The 25,438-nt window shown below is 39.5% G+C and overlaps 1 non-coding gene across 1 annotated transcript; it reads right to left on the bottom strand.

Moving 5' to 3' along the window:
• Positions 1-6,312: 6,312 nt before the first annotated feature.
• LOC148546196 (small nucleolar RNA R71) lies at positions 6,313-6,420 on the bottom strand. The gene has a single exon (XR_015901117.1). It is a non-coding gene; the product is annotated as a small nucleolar RNA R71 (small nucleolar RNA).
• Between the last annotated feature and the right edge of the window lie 19,018 nt (positions 6,421-25,438).

Here is a 25,438-nt window from a genome sequence, read left to right as displayed (position 1 = left end):
GCGCATTTGGGCCATCAAATCGCGGTCAAAGTATGGACTATTATATATTGCTGGAAAGCCCAGGATGTCTACTTTCCAACGCAATTGAGAGCGCGCCAATTGAGTATTTGCAGCTCCAGGAAATCGACTTCGAGTGCAGGGAGGTTAGAATCCAACAACATCTGCAATCCTTTTTCAGCCTCTGAATCAGATTTTTGCTCAGGTCCCTCAATTTCAGCCAGAAAATACTTGAAATTATAGAAAAACACACAAACTCATAGTAAAGTCCAGAAATGTGATTTTTGAATAAAAACTAATAAAAACATAATAAAAATTAACTAAAACATACTAAAAATATACTAAAAATAATGCCAAAAAGCGTATAAATTATCCGCTCACCACAACACCAAACTTAAATTGTTGCTTGTCCCCAAGCAACTAAAAAAAATAGGATAAAAAGAAGAGAATATACAATAAATTCTGAAAACATCTATGAAGATCGGTCTTAATTAGATGAGCGGGACTATTAGCTTTTTGCTTCTGAACAGTTTTGGCATCTCACTTTATCCTTTGAAGTTTAGAATGATTGGCATCTATAGAAACTCAGAATTCAGATAGTGTTATTGATTCTCCTAGTTCAATATGTTGATTCTTGAACACAGTTTCTTTATGAGTCTTGGCCGTGACCCAAAGCATTTTGTTTTCCAGTATTACCACCGGATACATAAATGCCACAGACACATAACTGGGTGAACCTTTTCAGATTGTGACTCAGCTTTGCTAGAGTCCCCAATTAGAGGTGTCCAGAGCTCTTAAGCACACTCTTTTTGCTTTGGACCACGACTTTAACTGCTCAGTCTCAAGCTTTTCACTTGACACCTTCACGCCACAAGCACATGGTTAGGGACAGCTTGGTTTAGCCGCTTAGGCCAGGATCTTATTCTTGTGGGCCCTCCTATCCATTAATGCTCAAAGCCTTGGGTCCTTTTTACCCTTGCCTTTTGGTTTAAAGGGTTATTGGCTTTTTTTGCTTGCTTTTTCTTTTTCTTTCTTTTTTCTCTCTCTCTCTTTTTTTTTCGCAAGCTTTTGCTTTTCACTGCTTTTTCTTGCTTCAAGAATCAATTTTATGATTTTTCAGATCATCAATAACATTTCTCCTTTTTCATTATTCTTTCAAGAGCCAACAATTTTAACATTCATAAACAACAATATTAAAAATATGCACTGTTCAAGCATTCATTCAGAAAACAAAAGTATTGTCACCACATCAAAATAATTAAGCTATTTTAAAATTCGAAATTCATGTACTTCTTTTTCTTTTTCAATTAAGACACTTTTCATTTAAGAAAGGTGAAGGATTCATAGGACATTCATAGCTTTAAGGCATAGACACTAGTGATCATGTAATAAGACACAAACATAAATAAAACATAAAGCATAATTTTCGAAAAACAGAAAAATAAGAACAAGGAAATTAAAGAACGGGTCCACCTTAGTGATGGCAGCTTGTTCTTCCTCTTGAAGATCTTATGGAGTGCTTGAGCTCCTCAATGTCTCTTCCTTGCCTTTGTTGCTCCTCCTTCATGGCTCTTTGGTCTTCTCTAATTTCATGGAGGAGGATGGAATGCTCTTGGTGCTCCACCCTTAGTTGTCCCATATTGGAACTTAATTCTCCTAGGGAGGTGTTGATTTGCTCCCAATAGTTTTGTGGAGGAAAGTGCATCCCTTGAGGCATCTCAGGGATTTCTTGATGAGGAATTTCCTCATGCTCTTGTTGAGGTCCATGAGTGGGCTCTCTTGTTTTCTCCATCCTTTTCTTAGTGATGGGCTTGTCCTCATCAATGAGGATGTCATCCTCTATGTCAATTCCAGTTGAATTGCAGAGGTGACAAATGAGATGAGGGAAGGCTAACCTTGCCAAAGTAGAGGACTTGTCCGCCACCTTGTAGAGTTCTAGGGATATAACCTCATGAACTTCTACTTCCTCTCCAATCATGATGCTATGGATCATGATACCTCGGTCTATAGTAACTTCAGATCGGTTGCTAGTAGGAATGATTGAGCGTTGGATGAACTCCAACCATCCCCTAGCCACGGGCTTGAGGTCATGCCTTCTTAGTTGAACCGGCTTCCCTCTTGAATCTATCTTCCATTGAGCGCTGATGAGCGGATAATTTATACGCTTTTTGGCATTATTTTTAGTATGTTTTTAGTATGATCTAGTTACTTTTAGGGATGTTTTCATTAGTTTTTATGTTAAATTCACATTTCTGGACTTTACTATGAGTTTGTGTGTTTTTCTGTGATTTCAGGTATTTTCTGGCTGAAATTGAGGGACTTGAGCAAAAATCAGATTCAGAGGTTGAAGAAGGACTGCTGATGCTGTTGGATTCTGACCTCCCTGCACTCAAAATAGATTTTCTGGAGCTACAGAACTCAAAATGGCGCGCTTCCAATTGCGTTGGAACGTAGACATCTAAAGCTTTCCAGCAATATATAATAGTCCATACTTTTCCCGAGTTTAGACGACGCAAACTGGCGTTCAACGCCAGCTCTCTGCCCAATTCTGGCGTCCAGCGCCAGAAACAAGCTGCAAAGTGGAGTTCAACGCCCAAACTGGCACAAAAGCTGGCGTTCAACTCCAAGAAGGACCTCTACATGTGTAACACTCAAGCTCAGCCCAAGCACACACCAAGTGGGCCCCGGAAGTGGATTTATGCATCAATTACTTACTTCTGTAAACCCTAGTAGCTAGCTTATTATAAATAGGACTTTTTACTATTGTATTAGACATCTTTGGTCTCAGTTTTAATCCATTGTTCATCTTTGGATGCCTGGTTCTTAGATCAGAGGGGCTGGCCATTCGGCCATGCCTGGACATTTCACTTATGTATTTTCAACGGTAGAGTTTCTGCACTCCATAGATTAAGGTGTGGAGCTCTGCTGTTCCTCAAAGATTAATGCAAAGTACTACTGTTTTCTATTCAATTCATCTTATTTCGCTTCCAAGATATTCATTCGCACTTCAATCTGAATGTGATGAACGTGACAATCATCATCATTCCCTATGAACGCGTGCCTGACAACCACTTCCGTTCTACCTTCGACTGAATGAGTATCTCTTGGATCTCTTAATCAGAATCTTCGTGGTGTAAGCTAGAATGATGGCGGCATTCAAGAAAATCCGGAAAGTCTAAACCTTGTCTGTGGTATTCCGAGTAGGATTCAATGATTGAATGACTGTGACGAGCTTCAAACTCGCGATTGCTGGGCGTAGTGACAGACACAAAAGGATAGTAAATCCTATTCCAGCATGATCGAGAACCGACAGATGAATAGCCGTGCCGTGACAGGGTGCGTTGACCATTTTCACTGAGAGGATAGGATGTAACCATTGACAAGGGTGATGCCTCCAGACGATTAGCCGTGCCGTGACAGGGCATTTGGATCATTTTCCCGAGAGAAGACCAAAAGTAGCCATTGACAATGGTGATGCATCACATAAAGCCAGCCATGGAAAGGAGTAAGACTGATTGGATGAAGATAGCAGGAAATCAGAGGTTCAGAGGAACGAAAGCATCTCTATTCGCTTATCTGAAATTCTCACCAATGATTTACATAAGTATTTCTATCCCTATTTTATTAATTATTTTCGAAAACCCCATTACTATTTTATATCCGCCTGACTGAGATTTACAAGGTGACCATAGCTTGCTTCATACCAACAATCTTCGTGGGATTCGACCCTTACTCACGTAAGGTATTACTTGGATGACCCAGTGCACTTGCTGGTTAGTTGTGCGAAGTTGTGAACCATGGTATTGGCATCATGTTTTTGGCACCATTTCCAGGGAAAGAAAGAGCAATGAATTTTACATAATCAAAGTGTAATCACAATTTCTGCGCACCAAGTTTTTGGCGCCGTTGCCGGGGATTGTTTGAGTTTGGACAACTGACGGTTCATCTTGTTGCTCAGATTAGGTAATTTTCTTTTTGTTTTCTTTTCAAAAATTTTTCAAAAATCTTTCAAAATTTTCTCCTTTGTTTTCGAAAAAATTTTAAAATATAAATGTTTTCAAAAATTTTATAATTTTATTCAAAATTTTTAAGAATGAATTCTAGTGTTTCATGAAGCATGTGAAGCCTGGCTGGCTGTAAAGCCATGTCTAAATTCATTTGGACTGAGGCTTCCAATTTATTATCAAGAGCAAGCTAGTTGGTGCTAATCCACCTACTGCTGTTCATGATCTACCTGTTACATGCTAAAGCTTGGCTGGCTATTATGCCATGCCTGACCATTTGATTGGAGCTTTAGACTAAAGAGCATAAGATTCCTGGAATTCATATTAAAAATTTTGGAATCCTTATTTTTGTTTTTCAAAATGATTTTCGAAAAATTAAAAAAAAATATAAAAAAAATTAGAAAATCATAAAAATAAAAAATATTTTGTGTTTCTTGTTTGAGTCTTGAGTCATGTTATAAGTTTGGTGTCAATTGCATATTCATCTTGCATTTTTCGAAAATTCATGCATTCATAGTGTTCTTCATGATCTTCAAGTTGTTCTTGGTAAGTCTTCTTGTTTGATCTTTGCATTTGCATGTTTTGTGTCTTTTCTTGTTTTTCATATGCATTCTTGAATTCTTAGTGTCTAAGCATTAAAGAATTCTAAGTTTGGTATCTTGCATGTTTTCCTTGCATTAAAAATTTTTCAAAAATATGTTCTTGATGTTCATCATGATCTTCATAGTGTTCTTGGTGTTCATCTTGACATTCATAGCATTCTTGCATGCATCACATGTTTTGATCCATAACTTTCATGCATTGCATCATTTTTCTTGTTTTTCTCTCTCATCATAAAAATTCAAAAATCAAAAAAATATCTTTCTTTTTTTTTCTCTCTCAAAATTTCGAAAATTAGATTTGATTTTTTCAAAAATTTTTAAAATCTAGTTGTTTTCATGAGTCAAATCAAATTTTCAATTTAAAAATCTTATCTTTTTTCAAAATCTTTTTCAAAAATCAAATCTTTTTCATTTTTCTTAGTTATTTTTGAAAATTCCAAAAATATTTTTCAAAAATCTTTTTCTTATTTTTATATCAAATTTTTGAAAATAACAATAACAATTAATGTTTTGATTCAAAAATTTCAAGTTTGTTACTTACTTGTTAAGAAAGATTCAAACTTTAAGTTCTAGAATCATATCTTGTGATTTCTTGTGAATCAAGTCATTAATTGTGATTTTAAAAATCAAATCTTTTTCAAAACTAATTTCAATCATAGCTTTTCAAAAATATCTTCCCTATCTTATCTTTTTCAAAAATATGATTTCAAAATATCTTTTCTAACTTCCTAACTTCTCATCTTTTCAAAATTTGTTTCAACTAACTAACTAACTTTATGTTTGTTTCTTATCTTGTTCAAAACCACCTAACTAACTCTCTCTCTCTAATTTTCGAAAATATCTTCCTCTTTTTCAAAAATTCTTTTTAATTAACTAATTATTTTAATCTTTGATTTTAAAAATTTTCGAAAATTACTAACCTCTTTCCAAAACTATTTTCGAAAATCACTAACTCTTTTTCAAAAAAATATTTTCAAAAATCCTCTCCCTCTCTCATCTTATTCTATTTATTCATCTACTAACATCTCTTCCTCACATCACTCACCAAATTCGAACCCCCTCTTTTATCTGTGTTCGAATTTTTCTTCTTCTTCTTTTTCTACTAAAAATAAAGAACCTCTTTACTGTGACATAGAGGATTCCTCTTCTTTTCTTTTTCTCTTCTCTTTTTTATGAGCAAGGACAGAGAAAAAGGCATTCTTGTTGAAGCTAATCCAGAACCTGAAAGGACTCTGAAGAGGAAACTAAGAGAAGCTAAATTACAACAATCCAGAGACAACCTTATTGAAAATTTCGAACAAGTAAAGGAGATGGCAGCCGAACCTAACAACAATAATACAAGGAGAATGCTTGGTGACTTTACTGCACCTAATTCCAATTTACATGGAAGAAGCATCTCCATTCCTGCCATTGGAGCAAACAACTTTGAGCTGAAACCTCAGCTAGTTTCTCTAATGCAACAAAACTGCAAGTTTCATGGACTTCCATCTGAAGATCTCTTTCAGTTCTTAGCTGAATTCTTGCAGATCTGTGATACTGTTAAGACTAATGGAGTAGATCCTGAAGTCTACAGGCTCATGCTTTTCCCTTTTGCTGTAAGAGACAGAGCTAGAGTGTGGTTGGACTCTCAACCCAAAGACAGCCTGAACTCTTGGGATAAGCTGGTCACGGCTTTCTTAGCCAAGTTCTTTCCTCCTCAAAAGCTGAGCAAGCTTAGAGTGGATGTTCAAACCTTCATACAAAAAGAAGGTGAATCCCTCTATGAAGCTTGGGAAAGATACAAACAGTTGACCAAAAAGTGTCCTTCTGACATGCTTTCAGAATGGACCATCCTGGATATATTCTATGATGGTCTGTTTGAGTTATCAAAGATGTCATTGGACACTTCTGCAGGTGGATCCATTCACTTAAAGAAAATGCCTGCAGAAGCTCAAGAACTCATTGACATGGTTGCAAATAACTAGTTCATGTACACTTCTGAAAGGAATCCTGTGAATAATGGGACGCCTATGAAGAAGGGAGTTCTTGAAATTGATACTCTGAATGCCATATTGGCTCAGAACAAAATATTGACTCAGCAAGTCAATATGATTTCTCAGAGTCTGAATGGAGTGCAAGCTGCATCCAACAGTACTCAAGAGGCTTCTTATGAAGAAGAAGCTTATGATCCTGAAAACCCTGCAATAATAGAGGTGAATTACTTAGGTGAACCTTATGGAAACACCTATAATCCATCATGGAGAAATCATCCAAATCTCTCATGGAAGGATCAAAGGCCTCAACAAGGCTTTAATAATGGTGGAAGAAACAGGTTTAACAATAATAAACCTTTTCCATCATCCACTCAGCAACAGACAGAGAACTCTGAACAAAATACTTCTAATTTAGCAAACTTAGTTTCTGATCTATCTAAGGCCACTGTAAGTTTCATGAATGAAACAAGGTCTTCCATTATAAATTTGGAAGCACAAGTGGGCCAGCTGAGTAAAAAGATCATTGAAATCCCTCCTAGTACTCTCCCAAGCAATACAGAAGAGAATCCAAAAGGAGAGTGCAAGGCCATTGACATAAGCACCATGGCCGAACCTGTAAGGGAAGGAGAGGACGTGAATCCCAAGGAAGAAGACCTCCTGGGACGTCCAATGATCAATAAGGAGTTTTCCTCTGAGGAACCAAAGGAATCTGAGACTCATCTAGAGACCATAGAGATTCCATTGAACCTCCTTATGCCATTCATGAGCTCTGATGAGTATTCCTCTTCTGAAGAGAATGAGGATGTTACTGAAGAGCAAACTGCCAAGTTTCTTGGTGCAATCATGAAGCTGAATGCCAAATTATTTGGTATTGAAACTTGGGAAGATGAACCTCCCTTGTTCACCAATGAACTAAGTGATCTGGATCAAGTGACATTGCCTCAGAAGAGACAGAATCCTGGAAAGTTCATAATACCTTATACCATAGGCACCATGATCTTTAAGGCTCTGTGTGACCTTGGTTCAGGAATAAACCTCATGCCCCTCTCTGTAATAGAGAAACTGGGAATCTATGGGGTGCAAGCTGCTAAAATCTCATTAGAGATGGCAGATAATTCAAGAAAATAGGCTTATGGATAAGTAGAGGACGTGTTAGTAAAGGTTGAAGACCTTTACATCCCTGCTGATTTCATAGTCTTAGATACTGGAAAGGAAGAGGATGAATCCATCATCCTAGGAAGACCTTTCCTAGCCACAGCAAGAGCTGTGATTGATGTGGACAGAGGAAAATTGATCCTTCAATTAAATAAGGACAACCTTGTGTTTACAACTCAAGGATCTCTCTCTGCATCCATGGAGAGGAAGCAGAAAAAGCTTCTCTCAAAGCAGATTCAACCAAAGCTCCCACAGTCAGACTCTAAGTTTGGTGTTGGGAGGCCACAACCAAACTCTAAGTTTGGTGTTGAACTCCCATATCCAAACTCTAAGTTTGGTGTTGGGGGAGTCTCAACAATGCTCTGAACATCTGTGAGGCCCCATGAGAGCCCACTGTCAAGCTATTGACATTAAAGAAGCGCTTGTTGGGAGGCAACCCAATTTCTATTTATCTAACTAATTTTTCTTAGTTATATGTCTTTATAGGTTCATGATCATGAGGAGTCACAAAATAAATATAAAAATTGAAAACGGAATCAAAAACAATAGAAGAAAAATCACACCCTGGAGGAAGCATCTGCCTGGCGTTCAACGCCAGAACAGAGCATGGTTCTGGCGCTGAACGCCCAAAATGGGCAGTATCTGGGCACTGAACGCCCAAAATGGGCATCTTCTGAGCGCTGAACGCCAGAAATGCACCCTGGAGAAGAGCTGGCGCTGAACACCCAGAACAAGCATGGTTTTGGCGTTCAACGCCAGAAATGGGCAACAAATGGGCGTTGAACGCCCAAAATGGGCACCAACCTGGCGCTGAACGCCGAGAGTTGTGTGCAAGGGCATTTTACATGCCTAATTTGGTGCAAGGTTGTAATTCCTTGAACACCTCAGGATCTGTGGACCCCACAGGATCATCTCAGGATCTGTGAATCTCACAGGATCCCCACCCACCTCACCCTCTCTCTCTCCATTCATGGTCATCCCTTCTGTTTTCCATTCACCACTCACATCCATACACACATCCCTCTATCTCCTCCATATCTTCTTCTTCATCATCTATTCTTTCTTCTCTTGCTCGAGGACGAGCAATATTCTAAGTTTGGTGTGGTAAAAGCATAAGCTTTTTGTTTTTCCATTACCATTGATGGCACCTAAGACCGGAGAAACCTCTAGAAAAGGGGAAGGGAAGACAAAGGCTTCCACCTCCGAGTCATGGGAGATGGAAAGATTCATCTTAAGGGTCTATAGCTCAGTGGTAGAACGTGTGGCTACAAATCAAGAGATCCCTGAGATACCTCAGGGGATGCACTTCCCTCCACATAAATATTGGGAGCAAATCAACACCTCCCTAGGAGAATTAAGTTCCAACATGGGACAATTAAGGGTGGAACATCAAGAGCACTCCATCATCCTTCATGAAATAAGAGAAGATCAAAAAGCAATGAGGGAGGAGCAACAAAGACAAGGAAGAGACATAGAAGAGCTCAAGGACATCATTGGTTCCTCAAGAAGGAAACGCCACCATCACTAAGGTGGATTCATTCCTTGTTCTTATTTCTTCTGTTTTTCGTTTTCTATGTTATGTGCTTATCTATGTTTGTGCCTTCATTACATGATCATTAGTAGTTAGTAACCATGTCTTAAAAGTTATGAATGTCCTATGAATCCATCACATCTCTTAAATGAAAAATGTTTTAATTCAAAAGAACAAGAAGTACATGAGTTTCGAATTTATCCTTGAACTTAGTTTAATTATATTGATGTGGTGACAATGCTTCTTGTTTTCTGAATGAATGCTTGAACAGTGCATATGTCTTTTGAAATTGTTGTTTAAGAATGTTAAATATGTTGGCTCTTGAAAGAATGATGACAAGGAGACATGTTATTTGATAATCTGAAAAATCAAAAAAATGATTCTTGAAGCAAGAAAAAGCAGCAAAGAACAAAGCTTGTAGAAAAAAAAAGAAAAAAAATATAAGCGAAAAAAAATAAAAAAAAATAGAAAAAGAAAAAGCAAGCAGAAAAAGCCAAAAGCTCTTAAAACCAAGAGGCAAGAGCAAAAAGCCAATAACCCTTAAAACCAAAAGGCAAGGGTAATAAAAAGGATCCCAAGGCTTTGAGCATCAGTGGATAGGAAGGCCTAAAGGAATAAAATCCTGGCCTAAGCGGCTAAACCAAGCTGTCCCTAACCATGTGCTTGTGGCGTGTAGGTGTCAAGTGAAAACTTGAGACTGAGCGGTTAAAGTCAAGGTCCAAAGCAAAAAAAGAGTGTGCTTAAGAACCCTGGACACCTCTAATTAGGGACTTTAGCAAAGCTGAGTCACAATCTGAAAAGGTTCACCCAATTATGTGTCTGTGGCATTTATGTATCCGGTGGTAATACTGGAAAACAAAGTGCTTAGGGCCACGGCCAAGACTCATAAAATAGCTGTGTTCAAGAATCATCATACTGAACTAGGAGAATCAATAACACTATCTGAACTCTGAGTTCCTATAGATGCCAATCATTCTGAACCTCAATGGATAAAGTGAGATGCCAAAACTATTCAAGAGGCAAAAAGCTATAAGTCCCGCTCATATGATTGAAGCTATGTTTCATTGATAGTTTGGAATTTATAGTATATTATCTTCTTTTTATCCTATTTGATTTTCAGTTGCTTGGGGACAAGCAACAATTTAAGTTTGGTGTTGTGATGAGCGGATAATTTATACGCTTTTTGGCATTGTTTTTAGTATGTTTTTAGTAGGATCTAGTTACTTTTAGGGATGTTTTCATTAGTTTTTATGTTAAATTCACATTTCTGGACTTTACTATGAGTTTGTGTGTTTTTCTGTGATTTCAGGTATTTTCTGGCTGAAATTGAGGGACTTGAGCAAAAATCAGATTCAGAGGTTGAAGAAGGACTGCTGATGCTGTTGGATTCTGACCTCCCTTCACTCAAAATAGATTTTCTGGAGATACAGAACTCAAAATGGCGCGCTTCGAATTGCGTTGGAAAGTAGACATCCAGGGCTTTCCACCAATATATAATAGTCTATACTTTGTCCGAGTTTAGACGATGCAAACTGGCGTTCAACGCCAGCTCTCTGCCCAATTCTGGTGTCCAGCGCCAGAAACAAGCTGCAAAGTGGAGTTCAACGCCCAAACTGGCACAAAAGCTGGCGTTCAACTCCAAGAAGGACCTCTACACGTGCAACACTCAAGCTCAGCCCAAGCACACACCAAGTGGGCCCCGGAAGTGGATTTATGCATCAATTACTTACTTCTGTAAACCCTAGTAGCTAGCTTATTGTAAATAGGACTTTTTACTATTGTATTAGACATCTTTGGTCTCAGTTTTAATCCATTGTTCATCTTTGGATGCCTGGTTCTTAGATCAGAGGGGCTGGCCATTCGGCCATGCCTGGACCTTTCACTTATGTATTTTCAACGGTAGAGTTTCTACACTCCATAGATTAAGGTGTGGAGCTCTGCTGTTCCTCAAAGATTAATGCAAAGTACTACTGTTTTCTATTCAATTCATCTTATTTCACTTCCAAGATATTCATTCGCACTTCAATCTGAATGTGATGAACGTGACAATCATCATCATTCCCTATGAACGCGTGCCTGACAACCACTTCCGTTCTACCTTCGACTGAATGAGTATCTCTTGGATCTCTTAATCAGAATCTTCGTGGTGTAAGCTAGAATGATGGCGGCATTCAAGAAAATCCGGAAAGTCTAAACCTTGTCTGTGGTATTCCGAGTAGGATTCAATGATTGAATGACTGTGACGAGCTTCAAACTCGCGATTTCTGGGCGTAGTGACAGACGCAAAAGGATAGTAAATCCTATTCCAGCATGATCGAGAACCGACAGATGAATAGCCGTGCCGTGACAGGGTGCGTTGACCATTTTCACTGAGAGGATAGGATGTAACCATTGACAAGGGTGATGCCTCCAGACGATTAGCCGTGCCGTGACAGGGCATTTGGATCATTTTCCCGAGAGAAGACCGAAAGTAGCCATTGACAATGGTGATGCATCACATAAAGCCAGCCATGGAAAGGAGTAAGACTGATTGGATGAAGATAGCAGGAAAGCAGAGGTTCAGAGGAACAAAAGCATCTCTATTCGCTTATCTGAAATTCTCACCAATGATTTACATAAGTATTTCTATCCCTATTTTATTAATTATTTTCGAAAACCCCATTACTATTTTATATCCGCCTGACTGAGATTTACAAGGTGACCATAGCTTGCTTCATACCAACAATCTTCGTGGGATTCGACCCTTACTCACGTAAGGTATTACTTGGACGACCCAGTGCACTTGCTGGTTAGTTGTGCGAAGTTGTGAACCATGGTATTGGCATCATGTTTTTGGCGCCATTGCCAGGGAAAGAAAGAGCAATGAATTTTACATAATCAAAGTGTAATCACAATTTCTGCGTACCAAGCGCCCTCCTCACAGATGTCTATGAGGACTTGGTCCAACCTTTGATCAAAGTTGACCCTTCTAGTGTAGTGGCGTGCATCTCCTTGCATCATTGGCAAGTTGAATGCCAACCTTACATTTTCTGGACTGAAATCTAAGTATTTCCCCCGGACCATTGTAAGCCAATTCTTTGGATCCAGGTTCACACTTTGATCATGGTTTTTGGTGATCCATGCATTAGCATAGAACTCTTGAACCATTAAGATCCCGACTTGTTGAATGGGGTTGGTGAGAATTTCCCAACCTCTTCTTCTAATCTCATGTCGGATCTCCGGATATTCACTCTTTTTGAGCTTAAAAGGAACCTCGGGGATAACCTTTTTCTTTGCCACAACTTCATAGAAGTGGTCTTGATGCACCTTTGAGATGAATCTCTCCATCTCCCATGACTCGGAGGTGGAAGCAATTGCCTTCCCTTTCCTCTTTCTAGAGGTTTCTCCGGCCTTTGGTACCATTAGTGGTTATGGAAAACAAAAAACTTTAGCTTTTCCCACACCAAACTTAGAATGCTTGCTCGTCCTCGAGCAAACAAGAAAGAAAGGAGGAGAAAAAGAAGAAATGGAGGAGATGGAGGGTAGTGAAGGTTTCGGCCAAGGGGATAGTAGTGTGTATATTGTGTGAAAATAAAGGTAGTGAGGGGGGTATTTACAGGGTAAGAGAGAGGGTGGTTTCGGTCATGAAGGGGAGGGTTTGGGAGGGAAATGGTTTGAATTTGAATGGGGAGGTAGGTGGGGTTTAATGATGGATAAATGTGGGTTGGTGAAGAGATTATGGAGAAGAGGGTAGGATTTGATAGGTGAGGGGTTTTTGGAGAAGATGTATTGAGGTGATTGGTCAATGGTGGGTGGGAAAGAGTGTTATGGTAAGGTGTGAAGAAGAGAGAGAGAGTTGAGGTAGGTGGAGATCCTGTAGGGTCCACAGATCCTGAGGTGTCAAGGAGTTCTCATCCCTGTACAATGTTGGTGTGTAAACACCCCTGTGAGTGCCAATCCTGGCGTTAAACACCAGGTTGCTACCCATTTCTGGCGTTTAACGCCAGCTTTTCTCCCCTTTCTGGCATTAAACGCCAACTGTCCTCCCTTTTCTGGCGTTAAACGCCAGCTTTGTGCCCCTTTCTGGCGTTAAACGCCAGTCTGGTGCCCTTTTCTGGTGTTAAACTCCTAGAATGGTGCCAGGCTGGGCGTTTAACACCCATTCTGCTACCCTTACTGGCGTTTAAATGCCAGTAAGTTCCTCCTCCAGGGTGTGCTATTTTTAATGCTGTTTTTCATTCTGTTTTTGCTTTTTTAATTGTTTTTGTGACTCCACATAATCATCAACCTAGAGAAAACATAAAATAACAATAGAAAATAAATAGATATAATTAAATAATATTGGGTTGCCTCCCAACAAGCGCTTCTTTAATGTCAATAGCTTGACAGTGAGCTCTTAGAGAGCCTCACAGAGAATCAGAGCATGATGATGGCCTCCCAACACCAAACTTAGAGTTTGAATGTGGGGGCTCTGTTTGACTGTGCATTGAGAGAAGCTTTTCATGCTTCCTCTCCATTGTTACAGAGGGAGATCCTTGAGCCTTAAACACAAGGTAGTCCTCATTCACTTGAAGGACAAATTCTCCTCTGTCAACATCAATTACAGCTTTTGCCGTGGCTAGGAAGGGTCTGCCAAGGATGATGGATTCATCCATACTCTTCCCAGTGTCTAGGATTATGAAGTCAACAGGGATGTAGTGGCCTTCAACCTTCACCAGAACATCCTCTACAAGTCCATAAGCCTGTTTCTTTGAATTTGTCTGCCATCTCCAGTGAGATTCTTGTAGCTTGTACCTCAAGGATCTCTAGTTTCTCCATTACAGAGAGTGGCATGAGGTTTATACTTAACCCTAGGTCACACAGAGCCTTCTCAAAGGTCAGCGTGCCTATGGTGCAAGGTATTGAGAACTTTTCGGGATCCGATTTCTTCTGAGGTAATGTCTGTCTAGTCAAGTCATTCAGTTCTTTGGTGAGCAAGGGAGGTTCATCCTCCCAAGTCTCATTACCAAATAACTTGGCATTTAGCTTCATGATTGCTCCAAGGTACTTAGCAACTTGCTCTTCAGTAACATCTTCATCCTCATTAGAGGAAGAATACTCATCAGAGCTCATGAATGGCAGAAGTAGGTTCAATAGAATCTCTATGGTCTCTGTATGAGCCTCAGATTTCCATGGTTCCTCATTAGGGAACTCCTTGGAGGCCAGTGGACATCCATTGAGGTCTTCCTCAGTGAAAATCACTGCCTTTCCCTTCTCTATGCATTCGGCCATGTGGGACGTGTTTATGGCCTTGCACTCTCTCTTTGGATTTTCTTCTGTATTGCTTGGGAGAGTACTGGGAGGGAGTTCAATAACTTTCTTACTCAACTGACCCACTTGTGCCTCCAAATTTCTAATGGAGGACCTTGTTTCAGTCATGAAACTTTGAATGGTCTTAGTTATATCAGAGATTATGGTTGCTAAGTCAGACTGGCTCTGCTTAGAATTCTCTGTCTATTGCTGAGAAGATGATGGAAAATTAATAAATCAATTGGATATTCAGGAGTCAATAATTCGTTAATTGAATTTGAAGAGTCATTTTGAATTATTCGATTTTTTAGGTCTTGAATCTTGATTAATTTTTTTTCTTTCGAAATTCATGGAAGAATAAATCGAGGAAAAACCTATGAATGGGACAGCTAAAAGAAAAGATCTCATGGTAGTCAATATGGGACCTCACCACCCATCAATGCATGGTGTTCTTCGACTTATTGTTACTCTAGATAGTGAGGATGTTATTGATTGTGAACCATTATTGGGTTATTTACACAGAGGGATGGAAAAAATTGTGGAAAATCGAACAATTATACAATATCTACCTTATGTAACACGTTGGGATTATTTAGCTACGATGTTCACAGAAGCAATAACCGTAAACAGACCAGAACAGTTGGGAAATATTCAAGTACCCCAAAGAGCCAGCTATATTCGAGTAATTATGTTGGAATTGAGTCGTATAGCTTCTCACCTATTATGGCTGGGACCTGCTATTGCTAAACCTATTTCTTCCACCATTACTGTTGTTGAAGCCTTGTTGTGGCCTCTGTTAGTCCTTCCATGAGAGATTTGGATGATTTTTCCATGAAGGATTGTAGGTGTTTCCATAGGGTTCTCCCATGTAATTCACCTCTTCCATTGTTGGGTTCTCAGGATCATAAGCTTCTTCTTCAGATGGAGCTTCTTTAGTACTGCCTGTTGCTGCTTGCATTCCAGACAGACTCTGAGAAATCATATTGACCTGCTGAGTCAATATTTTATTCTGAGCCAATATGGCATTCAGAGTGTCAATTTCAAGAACTCCTTTCTTCTGAGTTGTCCCATTATTCACAGGATTCCTTTCAGAAGTGTACATGAATTGGTTATTTGCAACCATTTCAATGAGTTCCTGAGCTTCTTCAGATGTCTTCTTCAAATGAAGAGATCTTCCAGCAGAGTTGTCCAATGACATATTGGATAGTTCAAACAGACCATCATAGAAGATGCATATGATGCTCCATTCTGAAAGCATGCCAGAAGGACACCTTCTGATCAATCGCTTGTATCTTTCCCAAGCTTCATAGAGGGATTCGCCTTCCTTCTTTCTGAAGGTCTGGACTTCCACTCTAAGCTTACTCAATTTTTGAGGTGGAAAGAACTTTGCCAAGAAGGCATTGACCAGCTTTTCCCAAGAGTTCAGGCTTTCTTTAGGTTGTGAGTCCAACCATGTCCTAGCTCTGTCTCTTACAGCAAAAGGGAATAGCATAAGTCTGTAGACCTCAGGGTCAACCCCATGGGTCTTAACAGTGTCACAGATTTGTAAGAATTCAGCTAAAAACTTATGAGGATCTTCCAATGGAAGTCCATGATACTTGTAGTTCTGCTGCATTAGAGAAACTAATTGAGGCTTAAGCTCAAAGTTGTTTGCTCCAATGGCAGGAATAGAGATGCTTCTCCCACAGAAATCAGAAGAAGGTGCAATGAAGTCACCAAGCATCTTCCTTGCATTATGTAAGACCCAGAACCTTTGAAAAGTCTTTTTATGATCAAGTCTCAAATCATATGGTTATTTATAGCCTTAATTTCAGAAATTATTTTATTAAAGGTAATTAAGGCAAGTTTCGATTTATTGAATTTGAGATAAGTTATGATTATTATCCAATTTTATAATTATTGGATTATTTTCTATATTTGAATTATAAAGTTGATAGTTATGAAATAATAAGGATTTTATACGATTTGGATTAGATAAGTAATATTTTAAATATTACTATTGCTATTTTGGAAAAATGAAGAAAGTAAGTATATTATTTCTAATTATTTGATTTGGACATTTTATTAAAAGTAATTTGTAAAAAATTGATGAGCAAGTAGTATTTTCTATATACCTCTAGTGTTGGATTTAATTTGGGTTTCAATTACTACATTATTTCCAATTTTATCTGAAATTACTAAAATGCCCCTAACCCTAATTTTTGAAAATGAAACCCTAACCTTGGAAACCCTAACCCAACCCGGTTTCCCCCAGCTGCTGCAGCCCCTCTCTTCTAACAGCAACAGCAACACTTCCCCTTTCCTCAAACCAATACACTCAGCAACAATAGCAAATCTTCCCCCCTTCCCCCAACAGATCGCAGCACACCCGGCTTCCCATTTCCACGAAAGAAAGGAACTGAGGCAGAGAAGGAGGGGGAGATTGAGTTGCGGCTGAGGAGAGGCGGAAGGAAGCTCACCACGTTGCCGTCACCTCGCCGCCGCGCCAACACGTCCTACCGTCGCCGCCGTTGCTAGCCGAAGGGAGAAGAAGGATCTGTTCGCGCCGTCACCACGTGGTTGCTGAGCCGTGTTGTCGCTGCCATTGCCAACTGGTCCTTGGAGCCTGAGCCGCGCCTCTGTTACCGAACCAGAGGAGCTCATCCTTGCTGAGTCGCCGCCATCTTGCCTCTGTCGGCGAGCACGAAGAGAGAGGGAGGTGGGAGTTTGCACAGCAGAGAGAGGCAGAGCGCGACAGGGGAGACCATCACCGCCTGGGTCGTCGTCTAAGCCCGTCATCCCCAGTCGCGTTGTCGCCATCTCTGCCCAGCGCCGCCGCAGATGATGGGTCGCCGGGAACCGCCACTGAAGTCGTGTGGTCGTCATCCTTGCCAACAGCGAGAGAGGAGCAAGATAAATCCTTCTGTCTCCGTTGTTCTGGTCCGCTGAGAAAGGGAAGATGCTGCCTTTGTACTTCATGCGTCGCCAACGAGCACGGAGAAGAGGAGCTGTGTCCGCGTCAGTGCCGTTTGAGGGGCTGTGCTTGGCCGCCGTTGTACCGCCCTGCTTCACCATGGTTGAGCTCTGTCACTCCCTGCTCTTTGGGCTTGTGATGTTGCGGGAATCACTACAGGACGAGGAACAGGCTGAGTCACCATGATTTGGGCTGCTGGGACTGATTATGTGACTTTCGGGATCACCGCCGGAGCTCCGGGCTGAGCTTCTGCCACTTGAGACCCTGCTGCCACCGTGTTCCACCGCCGGTAAGATTTTTGAGTTTGGTTTCTGTTCTGTTGGAATTCCAGAAAGGTTAACGCCGCGTGGTTGTTACAGTTACCGTCATCGGTGTTTTTGCTCGCAATTGTCACTTAGGGTTACTGACGGAGCCACTACCGGGTTGATAGGGAGCTGCAGCTGCTTCATTTTGTTATTTCAGTGAGTATTTCGATTTTCGAAAGCCCTGCGTTAGTGCTCTGTTCCGTGTAATAAAGTATTTGCAATGCTAATAGTTTTAGGAGTTAGAATCCGGTTTGCTTATACCGCTTGTAGCTATTTCTGCTTTCAAGAGAGCAAGCCGAGCCGGGTTCTGATTGCCGGTGATTTCAGGCAGAGCGAAAAGAGTGCAGTTGACACGCTTGGGTTAAGTTTTGCTTGCCGAGGTAGGGGCGCTTTCCAAAAACTATGTTTTAACTATTGGAATTATTACATATGGATACTGTTGTGAGATATTGTGTATTTGGTGATTGTATCTGCCTTATGTGTTATTTGATTGACTCGAGTGATTATGGATGTTGGTTTGGTTGAATTGTTGTGCGGCTTTGTGAAATGTAATGTTTTGAAGTGATTCTTTAAAGATTTGAAATCTGAGTTTAATCCGTTGAGGATTGATTTGATTTGAGTCAATCATTTGATGATGTGGAAAGTCGAATGCACTTTTGAATTCAGCCTGGTTTACTTTAATTAACTTGATCTTGGACAAATGATTTGTTACTGAACCATTTCTTTAAAGCTTTGGAAACGAGTTAGATCGGTTGATATTGAGTTAATTTTGAAATGGTTTTCTTGAGATAAGCCACTAAGGCGACTGTTGGATTTAGCTTGCTTTGAATTGATTTCTGGTTTTGAGCTGTTGAAAAGGAATGAGAAACGGTTTAGTTGGGACCCGAACCGGGTGGCAAAAGTCCAAGTTTTAGGGGAGGTGCTGCCGAAATTTCTATGAAATCCTAGTCTTGTTTGAAAAGTTATTTAAAAAGGATTGGATTTGAGAAGTTGTATTATTTGATTTATTAAGAAAATATTTATATTTTCAAGCTTAATTTATTTAGTGAACTTTATGCCTTGAGTTTGACTTATTTAGAAATGAACTATTTTTACCGTTTGAATCACTGAAGGAAAGAATGATGCTCTAATATTGATTTCAATATAAAAAGGAGCTTTTAGTGATTTCAAAGGAATCTAGACATTTGATTTAGTAATTAAGTTTGAGGCATTTTGGAAGAGTTAGAAAAATGGATTCCAAAAAGAAACCTGAAAGTGGTTTGATTCAAATGAACCGGTTTCTTTTCAAATGAGTTAATTTTTGGACCGGGTTGGAACTTGTGATTTTGTATGGTCGGTTTCATAATAAATTCAGTTTTATTTACTTGAACCGAGAATCCATGATTTTAAGAGTTTCAATGAATTTTGAGGAATTGATATAGGTTGACCTTCCCTAAAGACTTGGGACTCTGCCGAAAAACTTTTGTTATAAAATCCCATTGTTGTATGGGTGATTTTGAATACTTTGAAATAAATTCTTAACTTGCCATGGTTTTGGAAGTTTTGGAAAGAGAATGCCGAGAGTGGCTTTGTTTTAAAAAGGGAACTCACTTTGAGTAAATTTGGCTTATGAGCCTGAGATGATTTGAGAAACGAGATTTCTAAAGCCAAGGCTGAAAAGAGTTAAAACTTAATTTCAAAGTAGAATGATTTGGGAAAAAGTGATTTATGGCTTAAATGCCAATTTTATGAATTGATGATGTTGAATGTGGAAGTGCTGTTTTGTTGTGAGCCGGAATGGCTGTGTATGATTATACATATTGGTTGGTTCTGGATTGAACCGTGAGCCGGAATGGCTGTGTATGACATGAATATTGGCTGGTTCTGGAATGAACCGTGAGCCGGATGGCTGAGATGGATGTTGATCCATGGATGAGATTGAATGCATGTTTATGCTGAATCATTGATAAATGTGAATGTTGCACTTCCACTATCGGAGATAAGAGTTTTCCTGGGAGAAAGCAGTGGCTAGCCACCACGTGCTCCAGGTTGAGACTCGAAGCTCTTTTGACCCTATGTCGTAAGTGTGGCCAGGCACTGTGAAAGTCTCGGATGAGCTCTCCCCCGTAAATATTCACCAGTGAAGGTGATGGATATGGATCATGATTATTATCAAGTTTATGATGAGTATAACTCGAGTTGGGGATGTGCGACAGAGGGATAGTCCAATGGTTAGCTACCAGGACTTGTCGGGTTGGCTCTATAACCGACAGATGATATCATCAGCCACTAGGGACAGGCATGCATCATATGCATTTATGTGACATTGTTTGGGTGTGCATATTATACTTGGTGTGCCTATGTGATTAATTGCTAATTGTTCTACTTGCAATAACTGTTTGTTTGTGCTTGCATCTTCCTATTTGTGTTTGCTACTGGGACTCTGTTGGCTGTGGTGATTGGTTGATGGTTGGATTGTTTGGGCCTAGGGCCGTGGTTGAAATGAGATGAACCGATGGTTGATTTCGGTTTTGTGTTTCTGGTTTGGAATAAAATATGAAAGGCTGTTTTGGTTCAGCATAGATAAACCGTTTTGAAAGGCTTTTGAGTTTTGAGAATCGAACGGTTCTTCTTTCAGAAAAGATTTTCAGACTTTACTTTTACTGTTAACCGTTGTTTTTGGAAAGGAGGCATAAGACGGTTATTAATCACTAGTACGGTTTATCTTCACGTATCCTATTACAGTAATTCCCAAAAACCCTCTACTGAGAACCCTTTCGAAGATGATGTTCTCACCCCCCTACATTTTTCCCCTTTCAGGATATGGGTGCAGAAGTCACGAAGAGTTTATTTAGTTATTGTTGAGATGCTCTGTATTATTTTAGTTATGGTTTATTGAACCCTCGCCTTTATCTTGATATATTCTGTAAGAGGGATAGGAATTGTATTGGTTATTGCTTGTAATATTATTTATATATATTTATGTATATATATGGATGTACTCTTTATGAGTTGTTGTAAGTTGTATGGTATTTATGGATGTACGTTATCGAACGAAAGTATTTTTGGGAGCGGTATTGCGGTTTAAAGTTTCAAATAGGCTCATATTTTAGTATTAAATAGTATAAGTGTCGTCGTAATGCCCGAGCTATCAGAGTTGCACAGTCGGAAGCGTGAACTTCGGTAGTTAGGGTGTTACATTATGGTATTAGAGCAGTCCTTCCTGTAGAGCCTAAGGAATGGACCGACTATGCTTTAGTTGCATACTCTGAGTGCTTGTCATGTATTAGGTCTTGTCGAATGACGAGAATTAGAGCTTTATGCACATGACGATCTATTGATTGACGTCGTTAGTCTTGCATTGCATAATTCTTGGTATTAAGTTTGGCCGGCTTAATACTAGTGAATTATGTACATGAGAGCACCGATGGGTTATCATAGGCGATATACGAGTTTTGAGTAAAGCGAATCGCGGGTTTTGGGAACGTTGGAAACTATTTCTCGAGGCTATTCAGTTGTGTATCTTGAATTCTGTTCGAGTCGACCTGTTCTTTCATGTCCTAACTTGAAGTTCTTGTTTGCTAATCCTTTTGAAAAGTAGTTTGATTCTTCAATTCTATTCCTCTATTCCTATGCATTTTTGTTTGATCTTAATTGCATATGCTTGTTTGCAATCCTTATTACATCTATCTTTCTCTGTTTGAGTTCTTCTTGATCCAGGTATTCTTTGATATAGCTTTGAACTTGTCTTAAGGCACTGTGCCTTTTGACTCCGGGTTCTGAGTCCATTCTTTGAAAAATTGTTGATTCGGTTTTTCTCTTACTTGACAGTGATTACAGCCAATTTTGAGATTTTTATAAAAAGTTGCTGTTGACTAGATATACACTTATTTATATGTGGAACTTTGAAGATTTCTTATACAGTTTAACAACTATTTATTTCTAATACCTCCCCTGTACTTTTACTGGTGTGTGGAACTGCATTTACTTTAAATACAATTTGACTTCCTAGTAATTTTACTATAGTTCCAATGCACATCTTCAATTGATTATATATTTGGGGTATTTTTCAAAATTTTGGAAAGAAAGGGGATTTCTTGCTTTTATCCTGGTTGAGTTTCGTTTGGTGAACTTCACTTAATTTATTTTGATTTGAGTTTGGTTTAGCCTACTACATTATTTATGTCATGGTGGTTCTTTTGAAAATGATGGACTCGTAGCTTTCTTCTTATGAACGGGCTCATTCTCTCTTAAGCTTTCCATCTCCATGAATGTCTTGTTTGACTTTGTTTTTTTAACTAATCTTTTACATCATGTGAACATTACCATTGATCTTGATTTTTCCTCTCTTGTGAATCTCATTCTTATGTGAGTCAGCTTGATTTGTTTCAATTTCGTGCATCGTCTATCCTCTCATTATCTCTACAAGAGTTTTTAGTCAAAGATTTATCCTTGAGAAGTTACTAATGATTGAGTTGTCTTTTTCTATGACTTTTGTATTCTTTTGAATCAATTGAAAGCTTGTTTGATGTTTCATGCCTAGTGGATCTTGTTTGAATTATCTTGGTTTAAGATCCTTTCTTGCATGGCTTGACTCCTTTTTAGTACATCTTAAACTTCTTGAATGTTCTTCTGAGATGGTGATTTCAAGAACACTTTTGGAGTCTTGTTTTGAACTTTTTAAAGAAGTTTTGGATTCTCTTTGAAGAAATACGAAACGGAAATTATTTTCTGTTGCTTGATTGAGATTGAAATCATTGTTCAATTTTGACGAAGTTTAATTTAAATTTGGCATGCGCTATTTTAAATGAGGTTTTGGAAAGCTTCCTTATTTAGTGGAAACCAGTTCGTTTGTAACGCACCACTTATTTCCTTTACCAATTTGTAAGCAAACTTTTATCTTGGATTTTCTTTTCCAAATAGAGTTTAATTTTCTCTTTCGACCTTGCTAAGATTTTTATACACGCTTGTTTGAATATGGACTTTGGAGATTTTTGAACAAGCATTTGATTACTTCCAAGTTTTTATGAACTGCGTTTGGTTAGGCTATACACCTAATTATCTTTCTAAGATATTTGAGGAAATATTTTAGCTCTTAGCCAAACTTGTGTGCATTTTGTTTTTAAAACTTTACATAATCTGCTTCAACATGAAATTGTATTGAAGTAAAGCCACGTTTATGCTTTTGCTACTCTCTTAAAGAATGTTTGTTGCTCAACTTTTCTTCTAGACTGCGAAGTGGTTTTTTTTGCAAGTTTTCGACTCTTTCATGAACAGTGTATTCAGAAGTATTTTTAATCATGCTCTTGAGATCTGTGAGCTTTGTCTTGGGTTTGAAGTATTCTCTTCTGTAAATCTCATGCTTCCTCGACTCAACTTGAGTTTGCTTCAAAATAATGCGTTGAATTTTCTTCTTATTGGTCCTGTTGGATTTCTTTGATACAAGGGTTATCTTTGAAGTTGTCAATCGATTTATTTCTAGCAAACTTTATTGGTTGAGTGTCTTTGTTTACCTGGATTGGATACATTCTCCCAAATCTATGAGTATTACTCTTGACATATGTCTTTCCTTTCTGAATCTGGTATCCTTCTGAGTAGACTCGAGAATTGTTTTGATATCACGTGCGACTTGTAGACATAGTAACACGATGCGTTAGTTCTTTAAGACGTGATATGGGTATACAGAAGTTGAAGCGGTAGGTGTGTAACGTTATGATGAATTGTGGGTGTTTTGTCCCTTGCAAACGAGCTTGCGGGTGTTAGGCTTATGATTGGCTATGAGGTTGAAAAGTGCTTGACGAAGTTGGAAAGTTGAAGCCTTGAGGTTGATATGAGATTAGTGTGCGGATGTTAAGCACGTCATTTTAACCCCATCATGTTTTATAGCCTTCGATGCCTTGCTTTACTATCACATGTTTGAACCATGTCATCTTTGCTTTTTGAACGCCTATCTTGATTTGCACCCTATTTTGGCACCTCAAGTTTTTGTGAGGCATTGAGATCATATGACCTTGTGCATTGAGCCTATCTTATAACGTTTGCTTTACTATCACACTCCTGCCTTTGTATCTTTATGCATACGACCATCCAAGTATTTGAAAACCGTATATATGTTTATATGTTGAGATATTTTTGCTTCTTCCTTAAATGTGTTCAAGGGTGAACTGTTATGAGATTTCTTTCGTTTTGTATCAATTTTCGAGGACGAAAATTTTTATAAGGTGGGTAGAATGTAAGACCCAAAACCTTTGAAAAGTCTTTTTATGATCAAGTCTCAAATCATATGGTTATTTATAGCCTTAATTTCAGAAATTATTTTATTAAAGGTAATTAAGGCAAGTTTCGATTTATTGAATTTGAGATAAGTTATGATTATTATCCAATTTTATAATTATTAGATTATTTTCTATATTTGAATTATAAAGTTGATAGTTATGAAATAATAAGGATTTTATACGATTTGGATTAGATAAGTAATATTTTAAATATTACTATTGCTATTTTGGAAAAATGAAGAAAGTAAGTATATTATTTCTAATTATTCGATTTGGACATTTTATTAAAAGTAATTTGTAAAAAATTGATGAGCAAGTAGTATTTTCTATATACCTCTAGTGTTGGATTTAATTTGGGTTTCAATTACTACATTATTCCCAATTTTATCTAAAATTACTAAAATGCCCCTAACCCTAATTTTTGAAAATCCTAACCTTGGAAACCCTAACCCGACCCGGTTTCCCCCAACTGCTGCAGCCCCTCTCTTCTAACAGCAGCAGCAACACTTTCCCTTTCCTCAAACCAATACACTCAGCAACAATAGCAAATCTTCCCCCCTTCCCCCAACAGATCGCAGCACACCCGGCTTCCCATTTCCACGAAAGAAAGGAACTGAGGCAGAGAAGGAGGGGGAGATTGAGTTGCGGCTGAGGAGAGGCGAAAGGAAGCTCACCGCGTTGCCATCGCCTCGCCGCCGCACCAACGCGTCCTACCGTCGCCGCCGTTGCTAGCCGAAGGGAGAAGAAGGATCTGTTCGCGCCGTCACCACGTGGTTGCTGAGCCGTGTCGTCGCTGCCATTGCCAACTGGTCCTTGGAGCCTGAACCGCGCCTCTGTCACCGAACCAGAGGAGCTTATCCTTGCTGAGTCGCCGCATTCTTGCCTCTGCCGGCGAGCACGAAGAGAGAGGGAGGTGGGAGTTTGCACAGCAGAGAGAGGCAGAGCGTGACAGGGGAGACCATCACCGCCTGGGTCGTCGTCTAAGCCCGTCATCGCCAGTCGCGTCGTCGCCGTCTCTGCCCAGCGCCACCGCAGATGATGGGTCGCTGGGAACCGCCACTGAAGTCGTGTGGTCGTCATCCTTGCCAACAGCGAGAGAGGAGCAAGATGAATCCTTCTGTCTCCGTTGTTTTGGTCAGCTGAGAAAGGGAAGATGCTGCCTTTGTACTTCACGCGTCGCCAACGAGCACGGAGAAGAGGAGCTGTGTTCACGTCAGTGCCGTTTGAGGGGCTGTGCTTGGCCGCCGTTGTACCGCCCTGCTTCACCATGGTTGAGCTCTGTCACTCCCTGCTCTTTGGGCTTGTGATGTTGCGGGAATCACTACAGGAAGAGGAGCAGGCTGAGTCACCGTGATTTGGGCTGCCGGGAGTGATTATGTGACTTTCGGGATCACCG

The sequence above is a fragment of the Arachis ipaensis genome, chromosome B9 (assembly GCF_059453495.1).
Source record: "Arachis ipaensis isolate K30076 ecotype BB chromosome B9, ASM5945349v1, whole genome shotgun sequence".
Taxonomy (NCBI): domain Eukaryota; kingdom Viridiplantae; phylum Streptophyta; class Magnoliopsida; order Fabales; family Fabaceae; genus Arachis; species Arachis ipaensis.
Note: the sequence above shows the minus strand (reverse complement) of the source record. Positions and strands in the feature narration are given on the sequence as shown.